At 36.3% G+C, this 26,923-nt stretch overlaps 1 long non-coding RNA gene and 1 pseudogene across 2 annotated transcripts; one reads left to right on the forward strand and one right to left on the reverse strand.

Moving 5' to 3' along the window:
- LOC126714843 (lysine-specific demethylase JMJ31-like) overlaps window positions 1-26,923 on the reverse strand; it is a 67,229-nt pseudogene that overhangs the window by 18,429 nt on the left and 21,877 nt on the right.
- LOC126714854 (uncharacterized) lies at window positions 1,413-4,163 on the forward strand. 2 transcript variants are annotated; one of them, XR_007651689.1, is made up of 3 exons: window positions 1,413-1,748; window positions 2,650-2,738; window positions 3,913-4,163. It is a non-coding gene; the product is annotated as an uncharacterized LOC126714854 (long non-coding RNA). The 2 variants fall into 2 exon arrangements; XR_007651688.1 differs by having other exon boundaries at window positions 2,650-2,711.

Below are 26,923 nucleotides of genomic sequence, written 5' to 3' on the forward strand. Positions count from 1 at the left end.
CATTTTTTTCTCCTCTAATTTTTAATTCAGTTACTTCTTCATTCCGCAACCTTTGAAATGATTTGGTTTTGCTTGGAATATTTAGATTCTTTTTTTAGGGTACTCCAGACTTATAATTCAAAGGCTATGATATTTAGATTGTTTTAATAGTTGGGCATCTAATTAATATACAATAGATTTATCTTAACTATGTTTACAGTGTTTGCATGACTGTTGACTAAGTTTTATAGCATGATACGTGTTTGAAAACATGTGTTATAGACCTGCATTTTATTTCCTTAGTATTATGTTGTTTAGAAAATATATACCTACAAAACGAATCCTCTGACTTTTAATACCATTAAGATGATTGTACTATTGACTCATAAAATAGATGCCTACAAAAGAGAAAGCAAAGGGCAGCCCATAGCTATATGATGCCAGTAATTACTATATCTTCGAGCCTTTTTTTTTCCGGTAATATGTTTGAAATATGCCTAAAGGAATACCTCCAGACCATAGCCACCCCCTTATTGTAACACTCCGACCCAATTTTTATAATTAAACTATGTGTTTAAGTGGTTAAGTATTATTAATATTTTAAGCCACTTACTTTCTAAAATTAATATAAGAGTATTTAATAAGCATATTATTTTATAATGCCATTGAATGAGAATTATAAAAATTATAAATAATTGAATGGCCATTTGTATTGTATATATATACACATACACTAATTATGTACAAAACTATATTAAGTGGTTAAGTTATGAGATATATATATATATATATATATATATATAGTTGTGGTGTTTTAACTATGTATGATGCATGAGATATTATGGTTGTAATTTCACTTACACATGCAACCAATGGAAATCCAACACATCATGCCCAAGTACCATGCAATGAACAAACTCCACCTCATCTCTTCTTTGACTTTCTCAAAGAAAAGAGAAGACTCAAAAAGCTCTCACTCTCCCTCCCTCAAATCCACGGATCATATATCAAAAGAAAGATAAGTCTTCATCTTATCTCTTCTTTGACTTTTCAATGTAACTAGAATTTCCATGGAACTCCCATGCTCTCATTTTTCCACGGGTCCACACATAAATCTGAAACTCTCACCTCATTTTGCTCTCTTTTTCTCTTAAGGAAAGTGCTAAGAACTCTCTTTAGTCCCTTTTGTCAAACCCATGGGTCCACACTTTGAAAGAAAGACAAGACTCCATCCGAATTCTTCTTTTATGCTCTCTCAAAGTAATTAGAACATATATCCTCTTTTAATGTATATATATAAACCGTATGGCGGCTGGAAAGAATGACGACCCCACCTTCTCGTAGATGGTGTCAGTGAGAGCAACTTTAGTATCCCCGTTGACCTATATATATATATATATATATATATATACACACGTACATGCAAAGTGATATTATTCTTTGTAGGAAAGTGTAAGTGTGAATGCAAAGAAAAAGAAAGGTTGAAAAAGTGGGTGGTGAGATTTTTCCTTAGCATCACACGTATTCCACCCAAGTTCACTCTCTTTATCTGATTTTGCTGCCCCAAAAGTCTTCTCTCTTGCCTTATTTTCTTGGCTGCACCAGACAGAAATTCCAGCCCCTCTTTCCCTACTCTTTTCCTTGTTCTTTGTTTCTTTCTTCTCCCCTTCTTACATGGCAGCCCTCTCTCTCTCACCAAAGCAAAATATCTCTCTCTAAAGAAGAAATTAAAGAGTTAATACTAAAACTTCAGCTTCAAATTGTTGGGGGTAAGTAATCAAAACTTCATTTGTTTATTTCTAACTCTTTAACCTCTATCTTGATTTTATAGGCTGAATTATGATTCTGTTTTAGTGATTTGAAGGTTTGATGATATTATGATTTATTTAATGTTTAATGACATATTTTAGTATGTTAATTATAGGTATAAAAATACCCAAATGAAATTAAGGCCTATTGCTATTTGTTGATGATTTTATAAGAATATGTACTGAAGCTGTCACTGTGACAGATTCTGTGTTCATGCATGTTAAATTATGTATGAAATTGTATATAGTGAATTTGGATGCTAGGGATAATTCCTATGAAACCTAAGACACTTATGGTTGTTATTGAATTGGTCTCACAGCATTTGGATTAATATAAAAATAATGGTTTAATTTATAAATTGCATGAAATTCTGTCAAGACAGATTTGAGTATGCTGTCTTGTGTGATTTTTAGTAAATTATGGGTTTATGCTTTGACTCCGTAATTTTTATGGTTTATAATGAACATACAGGGGAGTAGTTATATAAAATTTCATGACAATTGGATGTGTTTGGACAGCCTGTTTGTATTTTACAAATGGGGCATATGCTGCTGGAATAGAACAGTGAACAGTAAGGGACATGCCTAACTTTGAGGGTTTAATTCTAAAGTTAGGGTGAATGTTTTGAGCTATAATTAAATATGCTCATCCTTTGGTATGTTAGAATAATATATAAATTTTATGAATTGGTTTCTCTATGATTTAGTACATCATGTTGTCTGATGAATGCATTTTATGTTTGTGGGAACCTCTTTGAGTTGGGATTAGGACGTCCTTGATTCTAAGAGATAGGCTTTGAGATGAATGTGAAGTTTATGATAAGGAATTATGGATAGTAATAAGCTTTGATATTTGGTTTAGGTGTTACCAGTATCCAAGTTTAAGCTCCTTCGACTTTAGGCTCTCGGTTCCTCTGCTTTCAGGTAAGGGATAAGTTATATGGGCATTTGGTAAGTCATGAGGTTATTTTAAAATATATTACGCATAAAAATGTTTTTGATTAGAGATATGGCATGTAATCATTATTCTGACAAAGATATGTTCGTGAGCTTTCGAAAAACTTATGTATATGATTTAAGCATATTGATGCTATTATTGATTCCACGAACATGATGTTTAAAGAAAAGAATGGAAATGCTATTATTATGAAATCTTATGCAAAATTTCAGTATGATGTAAAGTATGAAGTACTTTCGGGTTATGTCCTCTAGTGATCTGAACTCTGCTAGTAGGTGTTAATTACTAGCTTTTCATGGAAAACGTTATATGATTGGCCATTAAGTGGGACTGGCTCTGCTGTACTCGCCCCTTGTTGGTTACGGCCAACTTGTGGGGGAAGCCAACCTGCCCCCATGGTTGGAAGATATGTATTATGATGTAATCCCGAGAATACCTAGCATTGTGGGGAATGCTGGATGTCTAGCACCGTGGTGCTAGAAGCCTCCCAAATAAGTACAGACTTATCAGATATGGGCTAATCAATAAGTTATTTATGAACAGCTATGTCATGTTATTAATCATGAGAGAATTATTTTGTTTAAATGCATTATTAAAAGTTAAAAGCTCTCATGAAAATAAAAAGTTTCTGATGAAAAGAAAAGCTGTTCATTAAAGATAAAAGTTTCTGAAGCTCTATTGTGCTATAAAGATAAAGTTTCTGATGAAAGTACAAGTTATATTTAAAAGTTATCAGATATCTGTTTTTATGAAACGTTAAGTTTTATGACCATGAAAGGTATAGTATTTTATGAGAAAAAGTTTATAAAGAAAAGTTTTCTTATTAGTCAAGATGTTTCTAGTTTAATATAAAGTTGTCGATTATCTGATTTAAGTTAAAATAATTATTTTGTAATGAGAATATATATATGGTGACTTTGTAGAAAATGAAAGAAGTTTAATCTGAAAGGTTTTAGTAATATCAACCCGATAAGAAAAAGGAGAACAATTATTTTCTATTAAGAGTGTATAAGCTATTATGAATAGTATAAAATATTATGCATGAAAAGATGTTCTCCTGTTCGAATATTCATAGAATGAAATGATCTGATTTACATGTATCCTTATTGAATTCTCATATATCTTACCTTTACTGAGCTATGTAGCTCACCCCTTCCACTCTTTCAGTTAGCAGGTTTTATTTTGGAGCAGAGGGAGCCTTAGTCGAGTTTGGAAGAAGCTGGTTTTAGTTTAATATGTATAGATCCTAAATTAGCAATTTGATGTTTAGCTTTGTAGTATTGTGTATTTTAGGATCTAATGAAAGTGTGTACCTTAAAGTATTAAGAGATGTATTATGTGAAATTCAGAATTTGAGTAACTAGTGAGTTATGTTATTCTTTGGAGTACAATGTAGATGCTCTGAATGTCAAGTGAAAGGTCATATAATCTAAATAAAGAAACAAGGATTGAAAAGAAAGAGGAAAGCTTTTGTAAAAGTTTAAGTTAAGTTGGTTCTTGTTAATATCAGGTTTAGGCTTGATATTAGCATGCCGGTCATGGTCACAAATCCAGGTATTGGGTTTGGGGCGTGACACTTATACTTTTAAGGGCCAAAATATAAATGAAAACAACATGGAAAATGTACCAATAGTAGTTTTACATAAATAACTTTTTAGAGTAAACTTACTATAATTAAGATACTTCAATGCTTTTGACTGGCTTAGTATAGGGTGATTTCTTAGGTTTTGTATGTCTAAATATTGTAGTGCTTTTTACGCTTAAACTCTCAGGGAGGATAGTACCTACACCAGTGTTTACTCTAGTTGTAGATCTTGCAGAATCTGGGTCTTTCTTATGTGTTTAGGGAGGAGAGGAGATATATCTTCTTTAAGAAATTCTCTATTCGTCATGCATGGGATTTCATTTCTATGATCCGTGATGAAAATGCTCAAAGCCATTGATGTTATGCGAATCCTCATCACTAGCTACTAAGGTGGACAAAAATGTAGCTGGGTTTTTTTTGTGTTGGTGTGGACAGTGACATACATTATCATATATACTTTGATTTGATATCGTGAAAATAAAAATCTGACATATATGTTACTTTGATATACTTTGGTATTCTAAGAATTAGTTTCGATAAAATTAAAGTATTAGGTTCAATTGTGTTATTAAAAATGAACTTAGATAACTGAACGAAAACTCAATGGCCCAACACAACCTGACACCAACTGACCAACATATCAGGTTAGGTTGGTTTTTAGAGCTATCATCATATGTTATGTTATGTTGAAGATTTCTCAAATCGACGAGGAGATTGTGTTGGGTTGAAAAATATCCAAACCACAACTTGATGCGATACATGCACGCCTCAAAAGTTATAGGTCCTTATACAGTGGAGGCATATTGCTATATTGCTAAAATTTAGCTCCACAAACACAAAAATCACGCTGCAGCAGTGGAGGCATAAGTAAAAATTTTAGATGTTCAGCTACAGTGCACATCTATAGTTGAGAGCAACCAAAAAAAAAAAAAGTATTCGGCCGGTTAATAAAATAATAAAAAGTTTCTCTCATCTCTCATCTCTCATCTGTCGCAGTCACTCTCTCATCTCTCTCTCAAAACTCTCTCAAGCTCTACCATTTCAGTCAAAAAAAAAAAAAAAAAAAAAAACTCTCTCAAGCAAACTTCTCTTCTGCCGCCGATCGCCTCACGCCGCCGATTGCCTCATGCCGCCGATCGCCTCATCTCATCTCATCTCACGCCGCCTCACGCCTCACGCCTCATCTCATCTCATCTCACGCCACCGATCGCTTGCTCATCAAGCCACTGGTCTAAAACCCATGGAGCTCGCCGACCCATTCCTTCTGCCGACCCAGTTTGCCGACGTTGTGCCTGTTTGTGATTGGTGATTTTTTATTCTGTTTGTGATTGGTGATTTTGTTTGGTCTGGGTTGAGGAAAAAGATTGGAGATTTGAGTTTTTTTTTTTTTTTTTTTTTTTCTGCTATGGACTGGTGGTGGTGGTGGTGGTTGTGGGTGTGGTTGTGGCTGTGTCTGATGGTAGAAGTGGTTGTGGTTGGTGCTGTGGAAGTTTTTTGGATAGTAGGATATATTATTTTATTGTATTAGTTATATTATTTTATTGTGATGTTTATATTATTTTATTGTGTTAAAAACTAAAATAGATCCACTGCTGTAGCATGTGTGTAGGTAAAATAAATAAAGTAACTTTTGGTGGAGCTAAATTACTATATTTTTAACTCCACTGCTGTGGATGCTCTAATAATGCTTTCGTTTGATCATTTATTAGTAATACTAATTAGGGCAGCACGTGCAAGGCACGTGCTTGCTTTGAAAAAAAAATACTGTAGTAATTAAGGTAATTTTAGATTTTATTTATATTATAAAACAAAGATATGAATCATTTGATTTTTAAAGTATATAGAGATTTACATTAATCAAAAGAGACATTAATTTTAAGAATTTTGATAATTATGCCATAAAAAGTTAATCTTATTCATTTAAGAATTTTGATCAACCACAAAGTTAGGGTAACTATTTAACATATAAATATTTATTTAACTATATTAGTTTTTTAGTACCTACTTGCTAAAGACAATATATCTATTCTCTAAAAATTTTTAAGAATGATAACGAATATCATCATCTTCCAACAATAAGCAACTGAGTTTTGCTAAGAAATTTAAAAAAAAAAAAAAAAAAAAAAAAAAAAAAAAAAGATAACAAAAGGCTTGTGTCTCAAATATCATCATTCTAACTTTCTAAGAATTTTTATCATTTAAAACTCAAAATACGTAAAAAAAAAAAAAAAAAAATTAGGATGTTAAAATTTAGCAGGAGTAATTTAGACATTACACAATAAAATATTTTAAGAATCATAAGCTTTCATTATGGTTTAACTGAGAAAATAACAATATGACATATTTGATCTTTTCCAAAATATTAAGGGAAAAATTGCTTGATTTTAAAGTTTAAGGAAGAATTGTAAACTACCCCAAACATAAAGGATGAGAAATGTTTTTTTCCTAAGTTTTTGTTTTTGTTTTTGTGTGCAAAACTATGTGTTTTTACTTAAAATAGTGTGTAAAGAAAAAAATACACAAAAAGTTAACCCAAGAAAATTGTATGTAGAATAGTGAATTTTGGCTCAACAAACTTGATTAAACCAACAAAAAATTTCTAAAAGCACAATAGAATAACGCAACATTTTCATAATACCTTTATAATTTTGTTATATTTTATTTTAACTTGTAAAGAATTGACAACTCAGCAGTTTAAAATATTGTGACAACATTAAGATGTCTTAACATTTTTTACACAAAAAAATGTTACGTCCATGACATTTTCACAATAAATAATAAGAAGTAGGTTACTACAAGTTGTTATTGGTGGGCAAAAAAATAATTTCATTGGTAAGTTTAAATTAGAACCAATAACAATTTACCATATTTGATTTGTTGTGAAAATTATTGTGGACAAACCAAAAATAATATAGCGAATATACTATGACTTTATGCGTTCACCCAAAAAAAAAAGGCCAACAAAACAGTGAAAGTTAAACAAACCAAAACTACTGTAGCGAAATTATTGTAACTTTTCACATTCACTCTTTTTATATATAATATATATAGAAATATAAATTGCACTTACAATGTAAATTTATATTGTAAACACATAAAAATTGGTAAATTTTGTACACATTTGCAAAATTTGTACAATTTTTGTTTGCAAATGTATATAATATTTGCTACTTTTTGTGTGTATACAATGTAAGTTTACATTATAAGTAGAAAGTAAACATATAAAGATCCTTTAAAAGAAAAGAAAAGAAAAGAAAAGAAAAGAAAAGAAAAAAAAAAAAAAAAAAAAAAAAAAAAAAAAGCTCAAACCAAGTTGGTAAACTTGAAGGAAAAAAAAGGAGGAAAAAGCAAGTCACTAAACCAAAAATACTGTTTATAACACTATTCATAAACATATTCGCTCTTTTTATATATAGAAAAAAGGAGCACAAATCGATGACTAAAAAAAAAATATTAAAAAAAAGCGATGAACAGTACATATTGAACAAACCAAAAGTATGGTAGTTTTTACACATTCACCCAACAAATGTCGCAACATTTTCACAAAACATTTATTTTCAGTTGTGGTTGGTTACAATTTCATATTTTATTATTTTATTTTGACTTATAAGAAATTGACATCTCAATAATTTTGAAAATATTGTGAAATTTGTTGTGTCAGTATATCAATATATATGCGGGTTCTTTTAAATATTTAAAAGAAAAAAAATACAAAAAAAGTTGTAGCTACTGTAGTTCCCCTTTTGATGTAGTGAACCATTCCCCCCGGTGGTTTTGAACAGTTACTACAGTGCCATTTGACTTGGCTGGTTCTACCGCCTTATAATTGTTTTTACTTTCAAGTTATTTATTTTCAAGTTACGTACATTATTTTTATTACAATATTACTGTGCTTCTGTCGCTTCCCTTCAGCAGTGTGTCCCCTTCCCACTTTATGGTATCAAAGCCATTCTTTTCGGGCCGGTAATAGTGTTGTTGTGTTCTCTGTCTCTCTGTCTGTGTCTACCCAAAACTTTGATATTTCGTTGTTGTGTTCCCTTCTTACCGTCGTTGGCACCACCCAAGTCGTAAAGTGAATTCCCAGAACTGAACTGTAAGGCCCATTTGAGCCAAGAGAGGGTGTGTAGGGCATGAGAAGTATAAGGTTGGTTAGGGTATGTGTTACGAAATGCAACGGTTGTGAGAAAAACATGATAACTGAGTGTTGAACCTAGGATAGTATGGATAGGTTGAGGAGATCTAACTCTTCTATCAGCTCCAGGACTAGTTGTCCTCCTGATATTGTAAATGAAGAATATCACACTATTGATGATAATGAGTCGATCCCTGATTTTCGTAATTGGAATGTTCCTAAAGTTGATACTAAAACTATTTATAAAACTAGTTTTGTTGAAAGTGCTTTTCATTCTGCTTATAAAGCCAGAACTGTTGAACAAATTTTCTCTATTTCAAAAGTTCATGAAAAATGCTGTTTGTTCACTAAAAGAAATATTAATGAATTCCTTGCTGCTAAAAAATTTAGTTATTTGCATATTGGTATGGTTCAAGTTGCTATTAAACCACTTACCCGAATGGGTATTAATGCTTCTGTTCTTATGTGTTTAAGAGATGCTAGATTTAAGATTTTTGAAGATAGCATTCTTGGTATGATTACTACATCTATGTATGATGGTTTTGTTTATTTTAACTGTTATCCTAATCTTACTCTTACTTTGGATGGTCCTAATATTGTTAAAGTTTTGACATTAAATATTGCTTCATCTGGTTATCACATGGAAGAAGGTAGTAAGCCTTTTGCTTTGATTTATCGCATTTATTATAGATTATTGGGTACTCAAATGAACCCATGCGCTAAGATTCCTAGGGAACCTTCTGGTAAAACCATGTTAATTCAATGTTCAACCCCTGATGCTAAAATTCAAGTTTCAAAAATGATTCAATGGCAAGATGTTAAACTTCCTAATGATTGGTTGTTGGAACAAGAATCCCCTCCTGCTAAACCTGTTTTTGATGAACTATATCTCACTCATATTCAACAATATCTTGATGGTACTGTTAAAATAAGTTTTCAAAACAATCCTCCTTTGAGGATCAACGAAGGAAGACATTCCTTTACTAGATCTGAAAATATTTCAAAAAGAGATCTCAATGATTTTTTGTAAAAAAGTCTTGAAAAACCTACAGGTTTAAAGCTAAAAGGAGTTTCCAGTGGTAACTCACAAGTTAGCACTCCTTTCTATTCTACTAAAACTGAATCTTCCTCTCCTCATGGCAATGTTGCTATTGATGATAAAGAAGACTCTGTTTCTGTTACTCCATCAGATTTTGATTCTCCTCTTATTGAAAATCCTCCTGTTTACCAAAATCAATTAAGAGTTTTAACTGTTTTAAACGATGATTTTGAAATTGATTGGGATTCTTTGTACAATGAGTTTATGCTTTCAAAAAACAGACCTAAAAGAAAATATTTCCAAAATAATTTTGCTCAATTTGAAAAAGACCGTGTTAAGAGAAAATGGTTGGAAAAGATGAATCAATTGAAAAAACATATTTTTTTTTTTGATTTTCTTGAAGACCATTATGTTTCAAAAGATGAGGTTTCAAAACAACATTTAAATGTGATAAAAAAAAAATCAAATTTTGTTAAAATAGATAAAACCATTATTAGGGCTAGTCATCCTCCTCTTGAGCCAATTTTGATAACTACTAAGAAGGATGAAGTGACAAAAGAGGAAGTGAAGGCCTCTCCTTTCAAAATTGCTGATGATAAAACACTTATTGTTAGTCTTATTGAACAAAACAATTTTACTAATGAATCTTTGCATGTTATTGGTCAACAACTTGACCGTATTGAAGAAAAATTTATTGACAAAACTGCTTCTCTAGAAAAATCTATTTCTGAAAAACATGTTTCTGTCAAGACTGAGGAACCTTTGATTAGTCTACCCAGTCATGATAAAATTTCAAGTTCAAAACCTCCCAATCTAAAACTCTTGAAATTGTTAAAAAAATGTTTTTTGATTTAAAAGTTAAAACTGAGGGTACTTCTCGAAGTACAGCTTGCACTATTTCGAGAAATGGAAAAGAAATTGTTTCTGATGAAAGTACAGATTCTGATACTGTATCTTCTGTTTCTGCAAAAAAGATTTTTGATGATGATTTACCAGAAATTAAAAGATTTGTTGGAAATTCCAAACCTATGTTTCTTACAAAAAATTGGTATTCAAAACCTACTCCTCCTGATATACAGTTTGAAGAAAGACCTTTTCAAACTCAGTTTTCTGTTTCTGCTGATAAGATTTATGAATGGAATATTGATGGTTTGTCTGAACAAAAAATCATTAATAAAATGTGTCACATGTCTATGGTTGGAATTGCTTATGTTAATAACCATAATCTTGATCACCCTAAAATTGTTGACCTTCTTGCTACTGGTTTTTCTAGTACTCTTCATGGATGGTGGGATTCATATCTCACAGAAGATTCCAAAGAATCTATTAAACATGCTGTCAAAAAGAATGATGAAGGTTTGCCTGTTTTTGATGAAAGTATTGGTCGAGGTATTCCTGGTGGTGTTAATACCTTGATTTATACTATTATCAAACATTTTGTTGGTACTCCATCTAATATTTCATCTCGAATTTCTGATTTGCTAAATAATTTGAGATGTCCTACTATGTCTGTTTATAGATGGTACCAAGATGTTTTCCTTTCCAGAGTAATGCATCGGAAAGACTATTTCAAGCCTTATTGAAAAGAAAAGTTCATTGACGGTCTGCCTCCTATCTTTGCTCATAAGGTAAAACAAGAGTTAATTGTTAAAAATGATTTTATTGATTATGATAATTTGACTTATGGTGATATTTTAAGCACTATTAAAAAACTTGGCATTAATATGTGCAATGATGAAAAACTGTTAAAACACCAATTAAAAAATAAAAGAAAAGCTAAATATGAAATGGGTAATTTCTGTGAACAATACGGTTTGCCCCCTATTGCTCCTTCTAGGCAAAAAGGGAAAAAACATGATAAAAGTCACAAAAATTACAGCCATAAAAAACATAAAAGATACAGAACCAACTTTGTTAAACCTTGATGGGACTGATGAAATCAACTACCGACGAACCCAATATTACAGACGAGATCATCCTCATGGACGGACCGAAATAAATGCCTCCATCATTGACGAAGGTATCAGGACCATTCAATACTACCAGTAACACCTCGGACGGTTACAACAATAGCTACGCAAACCGTTGAAAGCACATTAAAACCCCATTATTAAGCAGGAGGCGTTACCAAGAAAGGCATTAACGTCCCATCATTAACCACAACAGTCAGAATCCAAGGTAACATATATATATATATATATATATATATATAACTCTCACATTACCAACACAAGGTACATAGACACACTTAACTATATTTCTTGCTCTGTCATATTACATTATTCTTTCTAAACGAACTTCTTAACATTGACTTTGGCATCGGAGACTTTGTGGCAAGCACCATACCGGTGACCACCTTAAGGACACTATCACCCGGGCTGAAGATCGGTTCCATCTGCCTTCTCTAACTGACGAATTCACACTTCATCAGTTTGGTGCCGTCTGTGGGAAACGGCTTTTTCAGATTCATATTTGAAAACGTAGTTTCCATCAACTTCTACATTCAAATGGAATCCAATCCAGATTCTGCAGCCTTGGCCCAGTAAGTTCAAGCTCTTGCGGCCATCATTGAAGAACTCACCAAACAAAATCAAGAAATGAAGCTACAGGTTCAATAGGAAGAGAATCGGTCCAAGGATAACATGGAGGGAGAAGGGGATAGCCATAAGAGAAGTATTCATCAAAGACCTACTACTCCGGACGAGCAGAATTTAGATCTCCTTCGAGAGATGAGGAAGGAGATGGACGAATTGAGGAATGATATTAAGGAGAAGACAGACTGAAGCGTAGACAGAATGGTAAGGGCCATTTATTCGCCTTTCACTACAGTAGTCCTTGAATGCCCTGTGCCGTCAAAGTTTTGTTTACCTTAACTTGAGCCGTTCGATGGGCTCATAGACCCTCAGGATCACCTTAATACCTTCAAAATGACACTGGGCCTTCAACAACCACCTGACGAGATACTGTGTCATTCCTTTCCCACCACTCTCAAAGGGGCTACAAGGGAATGGTTCACAAAGTTGCTCGCATCGTCCATCGACAACTTCGAGCAGTTAAGTAGCGCTTTCTTGCGTCACTTCATTGGGAGGCAGCATCCCAAGAGGCCAGCGGACCACTTACTCACCATTAAGCAGGGGGAAAAGGAAACCTTGAGGTCATACGTGAAACGTTTTACTCGGGAGACCCTTGAGGTAGACGAAGCTAATGACAAAGTACAGCTGACGACCTTCAAAGTAGGACTGAGATCTAGAGATCTCGTGGCTTCACTCGCAAAGAATCCTCTAAAGACGATGGTAGAAACGCTCCTAAAAGCACAGAAGTACATGAATGTCGAAGACGCTTTAGCAGCCATAAAGGACGTAGGAAAGCCAGGAGACAAAGGAAGAAGGGATGATGAGCATAGGGGTCAAAAGAGGGAACGCCCAGATTGTCGAAATAATGACGGGAATAGAAGAAAAGAAGACAAAGGTCCTCGGACGGTAAAATTTACCCCTCTAGTTATGCCTGTTGACAAAATTTTAATGCAGATTAAGGACGAGCACTATCTCAAATGACCAAGACCATTATGCTCATCTCCTAACGTTCGTGATAAGAATAATTACTGTTGATTCCACAAGGATCATGGCCACAACACGGAAGATTGTAGGGACCTAAAGGAACAAATAGAAGAGTTAATACGGAAGGGCAAATTACAAAAATACGTAAAGAAGGGAGAATATAATAAGTTCAAGGATGGCAATAAGAGTCAACATGGGTCCTCTTCCAAGAGTGATGAATAGCCGTTCCAACCTACACCAGGCGTGATTGGAGAGATAAAGACAATTACAGGAGGGCTTTTCGCAGGAGGGTCATTAAAATCCCTCAAGAAAGCGTACTAGAGACAGGTGAATAGCGTCCACATGATACCTCTGTTCAAGCAACAACGGACTGACCGGGACATGTACTTCAATGAAGTGGACGCTAGGGAAGGGAAGCAGCCCCACAATGACCCTTTGGTTATAATGCTGAATATAGAAGGATTTAATACCAAAAGGATCCTCGTGGACAATGGTAGCTCCGCAGACATCATCTACCTCCCTACCTTTCAAGAGCTGAAGCTAGATCCAAGGAGAATGCATTCATTTGACTCCCCCCTCGTCAGTTTCAGCAGAGACAGAGTATATCCCAGGGGCATAGTGATGCTAACAGTAATAGTGGGGACCTACCCGACGCAGTTAACTCGTCAATTAGACTTCCTGGTGGTAGACTGCCCCTCGTCTTACAATGTGATCATTGGGAGGCCCACACTTAACTAATGGAATGCGGCCACGTCAACCTATTGCTTGAAGGTAAAATTCCCAACGGATAACGGGGTCGGTGAAGTAAAAGGAGATCAAGTCTTAGCCAGGGAGTGTTATCAAGCCGTCCTGGACGCAAAGGAGAATCACACATGGATGATCGAAGAGAATGACGAGGACAAAATGGAAGCCTTGGACATAGTGGAACTAGTCGAAGGAAAGGCAACCAAGACCACAAAGATAAGGACGACATTAAGCCCTGAGATGAGAACAAGGCTTATCCAATTCCTTAAAGAAAACCGAAACGCCTTTATATAGAGCCATGAGGATATGCTAGGCATAGCTCCAGAAGTCATTCAGCATAAGTTGAATGTGAACCCGGAAAGAAAACCTGTCTAGCAAAGACGAAGAGTCTTCGCCCCAGAACGAGACCAAGTAGTTACAGACGAAGTTACCAAACTATTGGCAACAGGTTTCATCCGGGAAGTACACTATCCTAAATGGCTCGCAAACGTTGTCCTAGTAAAAAAAACAAATGGGAAATGGAGAATGTGCGTGGATTTCATAGACCTGAATAAGGCATGCCCGAAGGACAGTTTCCCCCTACCAAGGATAGATCAGCTTGTGGATTCCACGGCCGGACACAACTTGCTGTCGTTCATGGATGCTTTCTCGGAATATAACCAGATAAGGATGGCAGAAGAAGATCAGGAGAAGAGTGCTTTCATCACGAGTCAGGGACTCTATTGTTACAAGGTAATGCCTTTTGGACTGAAGAATGCCGGAGCTACGTATAAGAGACCAGTGAACAAAATGTTCAGCAAACAGATTGGCAGGAACATGGAAGTATACGTGAATGATATACTCGTCAAGAGTAAAGAAGAGCCTACGCATCTGGACGACCTAGGGGAGACGTTCACTACCCTCAAACAATACCAAATGAAGTTGAACCCAAGTAAATGTGTTTTTGTTGTAGCATCAAGGAAGTTCTTGGGCTTCATAGTGTCCTAAAGAGGAATAGAAGCAAACCCGGAGAAAGTGCAAGCCATAATCAATATGGCATCGCCCAGAACCATCAAGGAAGTCCAGAAACTCACAGGAAGGATCGCAGCCTTAAACAGGTTCGTCTCTAGACCGACGGACAAATGTCTTCCCTTTTTCAAGACTTTGAAGCAAGCTTTCGCCTGGACCGATGAATGCGAAGCAGCATTTCAAGAACTCAAACGTTACCTAAGTAACCCACCCCTCTTAAGTCCATCCAAGCAAGGGGAAAACCTATACTTATACTTGGCAGTATCAACTACAGCAGTGAGTGCAGCCCTGATTAGAGAAGAAGACAAGACACAGCTCCCAGTTTACTACATTAGCCAAGCTTTCCAAGGGGCTGAGTCCAAGTATCCCTGGATTGAAAAGATTACGTTCGTGTTAATAGTAGCCTCACGAAAACTAAGGCAATATTTTCAGGCAAATCCTATCCTGGTGATGACGGACTAACCCCTTAAAAAATCCATGAACAAACCTGAAGCAACCGGAAGAATGGTCCAGTGGGCAATTGAACTGAGCCAATTTGACATCGAGTACCATCCCAGAATAGCCATCAAGGCACAAGCTTTGGCAGACTTCATAGCCGAGTTCACCTTTCCGGATGAAGACAGTCTCACCAAAGAAGCCGAATGATGGACAATATAGATTGATAGTTCGTCAACCCAAAAGCAGGGGGGAGTAGGGGTTGTCATAACCGCCCCGGATGGAGAAGTGCTCAAATACGAAGTCCAACTGAAATTTTCAGCTACCAACAATGAAGCTGAATATGAAGGAATATTGACGGGGTTGAGGCTCGGAAAGGTGCTTGGGGCTAAGAACCTATTAGTCCAAAGCGATTCAAAACTGGTGATTGAGCAAATCAAGGGAGAGTACAAAGCAAAAGAGGAGAGAATGCAGAAATACCTAAGGCTGAGGAAACCTCTTACTCAGGAGTTCGATAAGGTGGAGTTTGTTCAAAACCCCAGAAGCCAGAACATGGCGGCAGACGAAATCTCGAAGCTAGCATCGTTAGAAGAAGGGGGGATAAGCAAGGGCTTAGCAATGGAAGTCCAGAAACGCCTCAGCATTAAAGAAGTCCCAACTTTCACAATCTAGAGCATAAACAGCTGGATGACGCCAATAGTTTCCTTCCTCTAGGACGGGCACCTCCCTCAAAATAAAAAATAAATAAATAAAGCCAAAAAGATCAAGAAAAGGGCGGCCAGATTTACGATCCTTAATGACGCCTTATACAAGAGAGGCTTCTCCATGCCTTACTTGAAATGTGTTGACAAAGAAGAAGCCAAGTACATACTTGAAGAAATCCACGGAGGAATTTGCAGCGACCACGCCGGCCCTAGGTCCATGGTAAACAAGGTAATACAAACAGGTTATTTCTGGCCTACTATGCAGGTAGACACTGTGGAGATCGTCAAGAAGTGCGACAAGTGCCAACGATACGAGAATGTATAACGGCTTCCAACAGAGAAACTAACGTCGATAGCCTCCCCGTGGCCATTCACACGATGGGGAATCGACATCGTCGGTCCACTAGCCCAAGGTAAAGGTCAGGTAAAATTCCTACTAGTTGCTATTGACTACTTTACAAAGTGGGTCGAAGCAGAAATTCTAGCAATAATCGCCAAGGCAAGAATTCAGAGCTTTGTGTGGAAGAATATAATTTGTAGGTTCGGGATTCCATTGACGATTATATTAGATAATGGGAGGCAATTCGACAACCAAGGCTTCAGAGATTTCTGTTCAAACTTAGGAATCAAGAACCAGTTCTCATCCCCAGGGCATCCCCAGGCAAACGGACAGACGGAAGTAACGAATCAGACACGGCTTAAGATTATCAAAGCCAAGCTGGACAATGCGAAAGGTGTCTGGCCAGAAGAATTACCTAATGTCCTGTGGCCAGAAGAATTACTTAATGTCCTGTGGGCTTATAGAACCACAGCGAGAACCCCAACAGGTGAAACCCCTTTCAGGCTTACCTATGGCACTGAAGCAGTAATCCCAGTCGAAGTAGTAGTAAAAAGCATCAGGAGAGTGACGTTCAACGAAGAGGGCAATGACGATAAACTACGACTCAACCTGGACTATTTGGACGAAGTAAGAGACAAAGCTTCCAGCAAAATGACAAAGTACCAGCAGAAGATGGCCGAATACTATAATAAGAGGGTGAAACTCGGACGACTTGACATAGGCGACCTCGTTCTATACAAGATTACCACAGCAACTAAAGACCCTGCTCAAGGAAAGCTTGGCCCCACATGGAAAGGACCTTACCGAGTCGTCTACTACTCTAGGCAAGGCAGTTATCACCTGGAAACCATAGACGGACAAAGACTCCCTCGGCCATGGAACATCGAGCACTTAAAGAAGTACCACCAATAGATGTAACAAATGAATATATTCATTCCTAAAATTAATAAAAGAATTATTCATCTAATGTCTTTATGCAAGCAGGTCTAGTCAACCGTACAAAACAAAATGGCCAAGTAACAAGATTCCGCCTTGACGGATATAAGTTACTGATGAATCCAAAGTCCCTTAAATGAGTATAAGTCATAAAATGGCTAAGTAACAAGATTCCGCCTTGACGGATGTAAGTTACCGACGAAGCCAAACAAATACGACAAAATCCCTTAAATGGGTGTAAGTCGTAAAATAGCCAAGTAACAAGATTCCGCCTTGACAAATGTAAGTTATCGACGAAGTCAGACAAACTCGACAAGATCCCTTAATTGGGTGTAAGTCGTAAAATAGCCAAGCAACAAGATTCCATCTTGACAGATGTAAGTTATTGACGAACCCAAAAAAAAAAAAAAAAAATCCAAAGGGAAGGGGACAAAGAACCTTACAACAAAGCCAAGGCTGGATCTGGGCTCCCAACCAGTTCACCAGAACCCTTGAGGAGACCCCTTGAAAGGGTTCGGGTTACAGAAAAACAACTAAGTAAGAAGCAAAATCATTGATGAAGAAGAAAGGCACAACTGAAAACCTTTTGCTAAGTACAAAGTATGGACGAATCCCACAAACATATCATGAAATAACAAGTGCGCAACCATTGATACAAGTAACAAGTAAGTATGCAGCAAATTCAATTAAAGCCCAAAAATTAAGGGCAATTACTATTGTTGTTATATCCAAAAAGACCCATAAACGCTGGGCCATAAATATTGTTCTTAAAACAAGATAACAAGCAATTGTTCTGAAATTAGATTTACAAAAAAAAAAGGGGCCCAAAACATGACGAACATCCACAAAAATGAAAAGAAATTTCCTTTAAGTAACAAGATCAGGCATCAATAGCAGAATTTTCACCAGCCGGAGCGTCAGTAGCATTCTCAAGGACGTCACCTTCAGGAGCTGAGGATTGAGCAGCTTTGTCCATTGCCATCTCTTTGTCAACCTCCTCTAGGTCCAAGCTCTCCATGTCAACTCCGTAGTGATATTTAACTAGATATCTCCTGAGAAGCTCGAAGCCTTTAAAGTACCAACTAAAGAGTATTGTGTTGTACTCGTCAGTTGTTTGGAAGGCCTCAACAGATCTGGCAGCAATAGTTTTAAGCTTTTTCTTGGCACTAAGAAGCTGCTCGTCCCTCTCTAGGGTCAACTTACGCTCGACTTTGAGGTCGTCATCCAGAGTCTTGACCTTCACCTTTAAAGTGGTGGCCTCGTCCATAGAAACAATGAGATTCTTCTTCAGCTCAGAATTCTCCTTTTCCAAGGCCTCCATTCTAGATGTTAAGGATGCCATTTTAGCCTCTTGAGTAAAATACTCAGAGGTGATGTGAAGAATTCCCCCAACACCTGGAAAAAAGTTTTAAGTCGTCAATACCCTAAAAAAAAAATGAAAAAAAAAGAGGGGGTACGTGAACGCCTTACCTGAACGAGCCTATGGACGTGACAAAAAGCAACCTCGTTGAGGGGCACATCAGAGAGGGCTTTCAAGTACGTCGCAGTCACGACCTCATGAGCCCTGTCCACCGCCAATCTCTCGTCATCCCAGATAGTGGACGATCAAGAATCAACCTTCTCCTTCTCCTTACCAGATACGCGCGGCCTTTAGGAACCTAGAGTAGGGATCTCTTCAACCGAGGTGGCAGGAGAACCCGTCTTCATCGTCTCGGTAACAAAAACTATGGGATTGACAGAGGCAAGGAGGGCGACAGAAGGACCCTTCCCGATAACACGCTCTATCTTCTTCCCAATGTTTGACAACGGCTCATCTTTCTTGGACCTCATTTTCGCGTACATATCCTTATTGAACTTGGTCGTCATTTCTACAAGAGAAAAATAGTTAAAAGAAAATCCAAGTGTACATAAGAAGAGTCAGTGCTGACGAGGTCAATACTTACTCTTCTTTCCTTTAATACCAATACTGCACAGAACGTAAGGAGACGGGTCAGGTCCAAGGTTGTAAAAGGCAAGGGTCCATGGATCAACCAGATCGTCCCAACTTTCAATCGTCCGTGCGTATCCTATTGCGATTTCAACACGCTCCTTATGCCTACTTTTAAGCTTAGGCTGTCTCTTAACTATGCAAAACAAAAGGGAAAGGAGTTAGTAGCAATAAATAGCAAATATAACAAAGCTAAAACGACGGGGAGAAATACTAACACACCTAAAGCCGGGGTTCCCCACCGACGAAGCAACCTCGGGATATCGCCCCAATCCCTGCTGGATTGAGTTTCAAAATTATCCCAGGACACAAAGACAAATCTTGATTTCCAATACCTGAAGGACAAAGGTAAACCTTTGACAATCCTTGTTCTTCTCTCCCAAGGGAATAACTCATAGTTTCCATACTCTTTAGACTCTTTCAAATGGTATAGATAGGTGAGTTCACCTACCTTAATCATGTCTCCGTTAGCAGCCAACCATATTTGCATACAATTGACCACAATTCTCCATGAGTTGGCATAAACTGCCTGGGAGCAATACCAAAATGGGCCAAAGTTCCATCAAGAACGAGTGGACGGGGAATCTAAGCCCACAAGTAAAGGCCGCCTCATAAAAGCATACCTCACCAGGGAAAAAGTGGCAAGCCTTATCCTCGTCATTAGGTCGACAAACACGAACCTGCTTCGAAAACTAAAACCTATCCTTAAATCTATTCACAGTGTCGGCATTCAGCCTGCACACCTCCCCGAGGGCATAAAAAGCCCTAACCTCTCGAGAGGCAGAGACAGCTGTATCTCCATCCACTGGGTCACCATTAGATGATAACCCAGTCTCGAGATCGCTAGACCTAACCTCAGATATCGCCTCTCTATTTCTCACCAGACCCTCGAATCAGTTAAGCGATTGGCGAAGCAAAGGGAGCAAGTCGGCCAATACAACACTCAAACAATTACCCTCAAAGACAAAATTCTCTAAATGTGGGAAAACACCCAAAGACCCTCCTAGGCGCGCAAAAAGAAAGGAAATTGATGGGCAAGCTATCCTAACCTCAGAGCTATTAACCATGGAAATACAGAAAAAGGGCAAAGGGAAACAACACAAGCTAAATCCCGAAGAAATCAAAGACAAACAAAAGGAAAAAGAAGAAGAGAATCAGAGGCTATATCGTAATAAGATGAAAAGGAAAGGTAAAAACATGAAAGAAAAAATGTACCTTAACAAACGGCGAAGCACCAATACGCAGCACACTAGTTTGAAGAAGAGTTAAAGAATGAAAGTTCAAAAAAATCGCTTGAAACAATGATTGGAAGTTTTTTTGAGAAAAGTGAAAGAAATAGGAAGGGGAGAAGTTTTAAAAAAAATCAAGACTCAAAACGATTGAAAACCAGTGGGAAGCCCAATAGTCCCACAAAGCAGAGCATTAACTCCACCAGTTAAAAAGCGCCACGTGGCCACTCCTTGTGGAGAGCTGCCGCTACGCATTTAATACGGCGCGAAATCCCAAAGAGTTGCTTACAGTTCCCAAAAAAAAAAAAACCTTTTCACCTTCCATGGTCGTCATGACATGTCAAGACGACCACTGAATTCGGGGGCAGTTGATGGGACTGACGAAATCAACTACTGACGAACCCAGTATTACAGAAAAGATCATCCTCATGGACGGACCGAAATAAATGCCTCCATCACTGACGAAGGTATCAGGACCATTCAATACTGCCAGTAACACCTCGGACGGTTACAACAACAGCTATGCAAACCGTTGAAAGCACATTAAAACCACATTACTAAGTAGGACGTGTTACTAAGAAAGGCATTAACGTCCCATTATTAACCACAACGGTCAGAATCCAAGGCAACATACATATAAAGCTCTCACATTACCAACACAAGGTACATAGACATACTCAGTTCTATTTCTTGCTCTGTCATATTACATTATTCTTTCTGAATGAACTTCCTGATATTGACTTTGGCATCGGAGACTTTGTGGCAGGCACCATACCAGTGACCACCTTGAGGACACTATCACCCAAGCTGAAGATCGGTTCCATCTGCCTTCTCTGACTGACGAATTCACACTTCATCAAACCTAATGATTTTTATGCTAAAAAGAAACATGTTAAACAAATATCAAGTAAAGGTAAATGTTTTAATTGTGGAAAACCTGGACACTTTAATAAAGAATGCAAACAAAAACCTGGTAAGTTAAAAAATAAGTTCAACATGTTAAACATTGATGATAAAGAGCAAGAAGAATTATTCAGAATCCTTGAATCAAACAATTCATCTGATTCCTTGGAAGATGATTTTTCTTCTTCTTCGGATTCTTGCTATCAATCTGCTACTGATTCTTCTGATTCTCCTAATATTAAAATTGGTTGTCGTGATTCTTGTTGCAATGTTATTAAATCTGTTAAAACCCTCACTAGAAGTGAAGAGAGTGAAAAATTAATAATTCAACTGATAAATCAAATTCAAAATCCTGAATTACAAAAAGAATATTTGGATAAGTTCAAGAAAAATTTGGTAAAAAATGAAACTGATAAAAAACTAAAATCAACTATAAGCTTTGAAGAAATTTTAGAAAGATTTAATAAAAAGAAATCCAAAGATTTAACTGTTAATGATTTACAACATGAAATCAATATTGTTAAACAAGAGATAAGTGAATTAAAACATGATTTTAAAAATATTAAAAGTGATAACAATAATCTTAAACAAGAACTGATAATGTTAATAGTTGATAAAAACCTTGATAAACAACAATCTGATAGTGAATATGATGAGCACAAAGATGGAGCTGAATCTAGTCAACAGGCTCTTCTTTCTGATAAAGGTATTCCTGATACTTTCACCGATTCTCAATTTGCTCTTGTTAATAAAATACTTCCTCCAAAATGGTTTACAAAAGTTAAAATTGTTGTTTCTCCTGCTTATCATTTCACTGTTATTGCTATGATTAATTCTGGTGCAGATATGAATTGTATCCAAGAAGGACTAATTCCTTCAAAATATTTTGAAAAATCTATTGAAAGATTGATTTCTGCTAATGGTTCTCAGATGAAAATTAAGTATGAATTGAATAATGCTCATGTGTGTCATGATAATGTTAATTTCAAGATTCCTTCTGTTCTTGTTAAAAACATGACTGACAAAGTGATTCTTGGTTTGCCTTTTATAAATGCTTTGTATCCTTTTCTTGTGGAACATGATGGAATTACTATTGATTCTTTTGGACATAAAATAAAGTTCAAATTTGCTTCAAAATTTGAAATTGACACTATTGCTACTTCAAACATGATTCGTTCTAAATTTAAACATCTTAAATTTCTTCAGCAAGAAGTTAGATACAAGAAAATTGCTGACCAAATTTCTGATAAGTTGTTGCAATCCAAAATTGATAATTTTCAAAAAATGTTGATTGATGATGTTTGCTCTGATGTTCCTAATGCTTTCTGGCACAGAAAGAAACATATTGTTGACTTGTGATATGTTAAAGATTTTGATGAGAAAAATATTCCCACTAAAGCTCGTCCTATTCAAATGAATGCTGAAACTGTTGAATTTTGCAAAAAAGAAATCCATGATTTGTTGCAGAAAAAATTGATTAGGAATAGCAAGTCCCCCTGGACTTGTTCAGCTTTTTATGTCCAGAAAAATGCTGAGATTGAAAGAGGAACCCCAAGATTAGTGATTAACTACAAACCCTTGAATAAGGTCTTAGAGTGGATTAGGTTTCCTATTCCCAATAAGAATGACCTAGTCCATAGGCTAAGTGAAGCTGTGGTATTCTCGAAGTTTTACATGAAATTTGGGTTCTGGCAAATTCAGATTAGTGAGAATGATAGATACAAAACTGCTTTTACCACTCCATTTGGACATTATGAGTGGAATGTTATGCCGTTTGGGCTTAAGAATGCTCCTAGTGAGTTTCAAAATATCATGAATGATATTTTCAATTCCTTCAGTCATTTTACCATTGTTTATATTGATGATGTTCTTGTCTACTCTAACTCTATTGAAGAACACTGGAAACATTTGTATTCGTTTCTAGATACTATTAAAAGAAATGGTCTTGTTGTCTCTGCCAAGAAGATCAAATTGTTTCAAACCAAAGTCTGTTTCCTTCGCTATGACATCTCTGAAGGACAGATTCGTCCTATAGATAGAGCCATCCAATTCACTGATAAATTTCCTGATGTTATCATTGATAAAACACAGCTCCAAAGATTTCTTAGGTCACTAAACTATGTTGCAGATTTCTACAAGGATATGAAGAAACAGTGTAAACCCTAGTTTGACCGATTAAAAACTAATCCTCCTCCTTGGTCTAATGTTCATACTTCCCTTGTTAAACAAATCAAATCTTATGTGAAGACATTGCCTTGTCTTGGTATTCCCACTGTTGGTGCTTTCAAAATAGTTGAAACTGATGCCTCTGACATTGGTTATGGTGGTATTCTAAAACAGAGAGTTTCTCCTGGGTCACCAAAACAAATTGTTCGTTTCTATTCTAGTATTTGGAACAATGCACAGTTAAATTATAGTACTATTAAAAAAGAAATTTTATCTATAGTATTATGTATTTCAAAATTTCAAAGTGATCTATTAAACCAAAAGTTTTTGATACGTATTGATTGCAAAAGTGCCAAATATGTTATTGAAAAAGATGTTGAAAATATTGCTTCAAAACATATTTTTGCTAAATGGCAAACTATTTTGAGTGTTTTCGATTTTGACATTGAATATATTAAAGGATCTCAAAATGCTATCCCTAATTTCCTTACCCGTGAATTTCTGTAGTGTCACAATGGCAAGTAGATGGTCGAAAGACAAGACACCTACCACTGCTAATCCAATTGTTAAAAAAGAACCTGTTTCCTCTTTGGACATTGTTAACCGTTTCACTCCCCTAGGTACTATTCCAAAGCCTAATTATTCCTCTGTTTTAGCCTCCCCATATGATCCTTATGCTCTATTCATTGTTAACCAACCTGTTAAAATTGTTTACCCTAATGCTTCCAATGCTTCCCAATATGTTAAAAAACAATCTATCCAAAACCTGTTTCCATAGAGCCAAATAAGGCCTCCATTACTAACCCTTTTAGGCTTGCTACTAGTTATTTCCCTCCACAATTTCACTGGATTCCTGAGCACGGCCAAAAGACTGTGCAATACTATTCTGACATCCTACGTCATGAGAATTCGATCACTATCAAAGCCATACGTGACAAGGCTAATAGTGATAAGATTATTTATCACAGTGTTTACTTAAACCACATTATTTCTGAAGAAATGTGGGGCCCCAACCCTGCCGCTACAAGAATATTGCCAAAATCACCTATTCCTTACTCATATCATGATTATATTACTGCCTGGTTCAGGTTCATGCTCACCAAAATGAAATATATCTCACTCATGGTTTGTTAACTTTGTTAAGGATTTTGACTCTGAATTCCCCCTCTGGTTCATCCGCTGGTGGTCTCAGTTTGGTTCAATTGTTGAAATATTCCTTATGCCATTGAAGGATGTTTTCCAAAATTTTACATTAAGATTCAGAATTGATGCTCATGAAGCTAAGTTCACTCCCCTGCTTCATTTTATTAAGAAATATAAGGTTCCTTGGATTCTAAAATTGTAGTATGTTAAAGAAGGTGACGTTCTAGCTCGCTATTGGTATGTTAAATGGTGGGATAAGTTTTCTCACACCCAATCCATTATTCACAATTTTACCAGAGATTTCCCTTCCCCAAGTGCTTCCCCAATAAGAATCACTACCCCAGTGCAAAAAGCTGTGGCTGATGCACCTGCTTCCTTATCTACTAAAAATGTTAAACCACTTAGAAGGGTTCTCCTTTGGATGCAATCCGTAAAGACCCTGATGCTTTGTATGCTCTGCTCACCAAGATGATTAAGGAAGATGAAGCTGCTAATTCAGATGATGAACAGTCCTCTCAAGCCTCTGTTACAAAAGACCCTTACTACCCCTACAATCAAGAGTGGTTTGGTCATGATGAAGAGGATGCTGATGACTTAGCAAAAGATTGATTGGAAGTTTGATTCCCCTATTTGTCTGGCCTGCATAATGACCAAAAATGTTACAATGTTTACTTTCTGATCAAATTCTACTATTGTTTTCCACCTGTGATGATGAAGATTCTCCATGTTTCCTGCTAAAAAGAAGATAAAGATTCTCCAGGTTTCCTGCAGAAAAGAAGATTCTCCCTGATTCCAAGGCTTTTAGTCACACCAAAAATCGCTTTGGCAAGCTTTTACTGTTCACTATTTACTTTTACTACTTGTTGAACTATTCACTCATATATTTTGCCTATTTAAGGGGGATTGTCCCTTGGAAGTTTTTCACTACAAATTTCTCTTCCCTTAGAACTCCTTCCCTTAGGAAGCCTTCTTAGAAAGAGAATTCACCCTACTTCTACTACTACCTTGTTCACTACAAACTTTGTAACTCTACAAACGTTGTAACTAGGACTAGTTCAAGTTTTGTAACTGTTAGCTTGTACTGTTGAGATCTTGTATTCACTACTACCGTACGTGTTTATCCTACTTTCAATAAGAAGTATTTTCAGTTTTATGTTCATTATTCTATTTGTTGTTACTGCCACCTTGGATGGATTACCGCCATAACGGACGGTTCTAAATTGCTTTCATTTACTTTGAGTTATTTTCATATATACTTGGCTAGTTCTACCACCTTATAATTGTTCTTACTTTCAAGTTATTTATTTTCAAGTTACGTACATTATTTTCATTACAATATTACTATGCTTCCGTCTCTTCTTTCGTTGATCCTCAAAGGTAGATTGTTTTGAAAACTTATTTTAATAGTACCATCAAAATATTGTTGAATATGAGTGAGATCTAGTTCATCAAAAACAGGTTTAGTAGGAGGGGATTCTTGTTCCAACAACTAATCATTAGGAAGTTTAACATCTTGTCATTGAATCATTTTTGGAACTTGAATTTTAGCATCAAAGTTTCGGAATATCAAAGTTTCAGGTAGACACAGACAGAGAGACAGAAAACACAACAACACTATCACCGGCCAGAAAAGAGTGGCTCTAATACCATAAAGGGGGAAGGGGACACAATGCTGAAGGGAAGAGACGGAAACACAGTAATATTGTAATGAAAATAATGTACGTAAGTTGAAAATAAATAACTTGAAAGTAAGAACAATAATAAGGTGATAGAACCAACCAGGTATATATGAAAATAATTCAAAGTAAATGAAAGCAATTTAGAGCCGTCCGTTATGGCGGTAATCCGTCCAAGGTGGCGGTAACAACAAATAGAATAATGAACATAAAACTGAAAATACTTCTTATTGAAAGTAGGATAAACACTTACGGTAGTAGTGAATACAAGATCTTAACAGTACAAGTTAATAGTTACAAAGCTTGAACTAGTCCTAGTTACAAGGTTTGTAGGGTTACAAAGTTTGTAGTGAACAAGGTAGTAGTAGAAGTAGGGTGAATTCTCTTTCTAAGAAGGCTTCCTAAGGGAAGGAGTTCTAAGGGAAGAGAAATCTATAGTGAAAAACTTCCAAGGGACAACCCCCCTTAAATAGGCAAAATATCTGAGTGAATAGTTCAACAAGTAGTAAAAGTAAATAGTGAACAGTAAAAGCTTGCCAAAGCGATTTTCTGTGTGACTAAAAGCCTTGGAATCAGGGAGAATCTTCTTTTCAA

Source organism: Quercus robur, chromosome 1, assembly GCF_932294415.1.
Source record: "Quercus robur chromosome 1, dhQueRobu3.1, whole genome shotgun sequence".
Classification (NCBI taxonomy): domain Eukaryota; kingdom Viridiplantae; phylum Streptophyta; class Magnoliopsida; order Fagales; family Fagaceae; genus Quercus; species Quercus robur.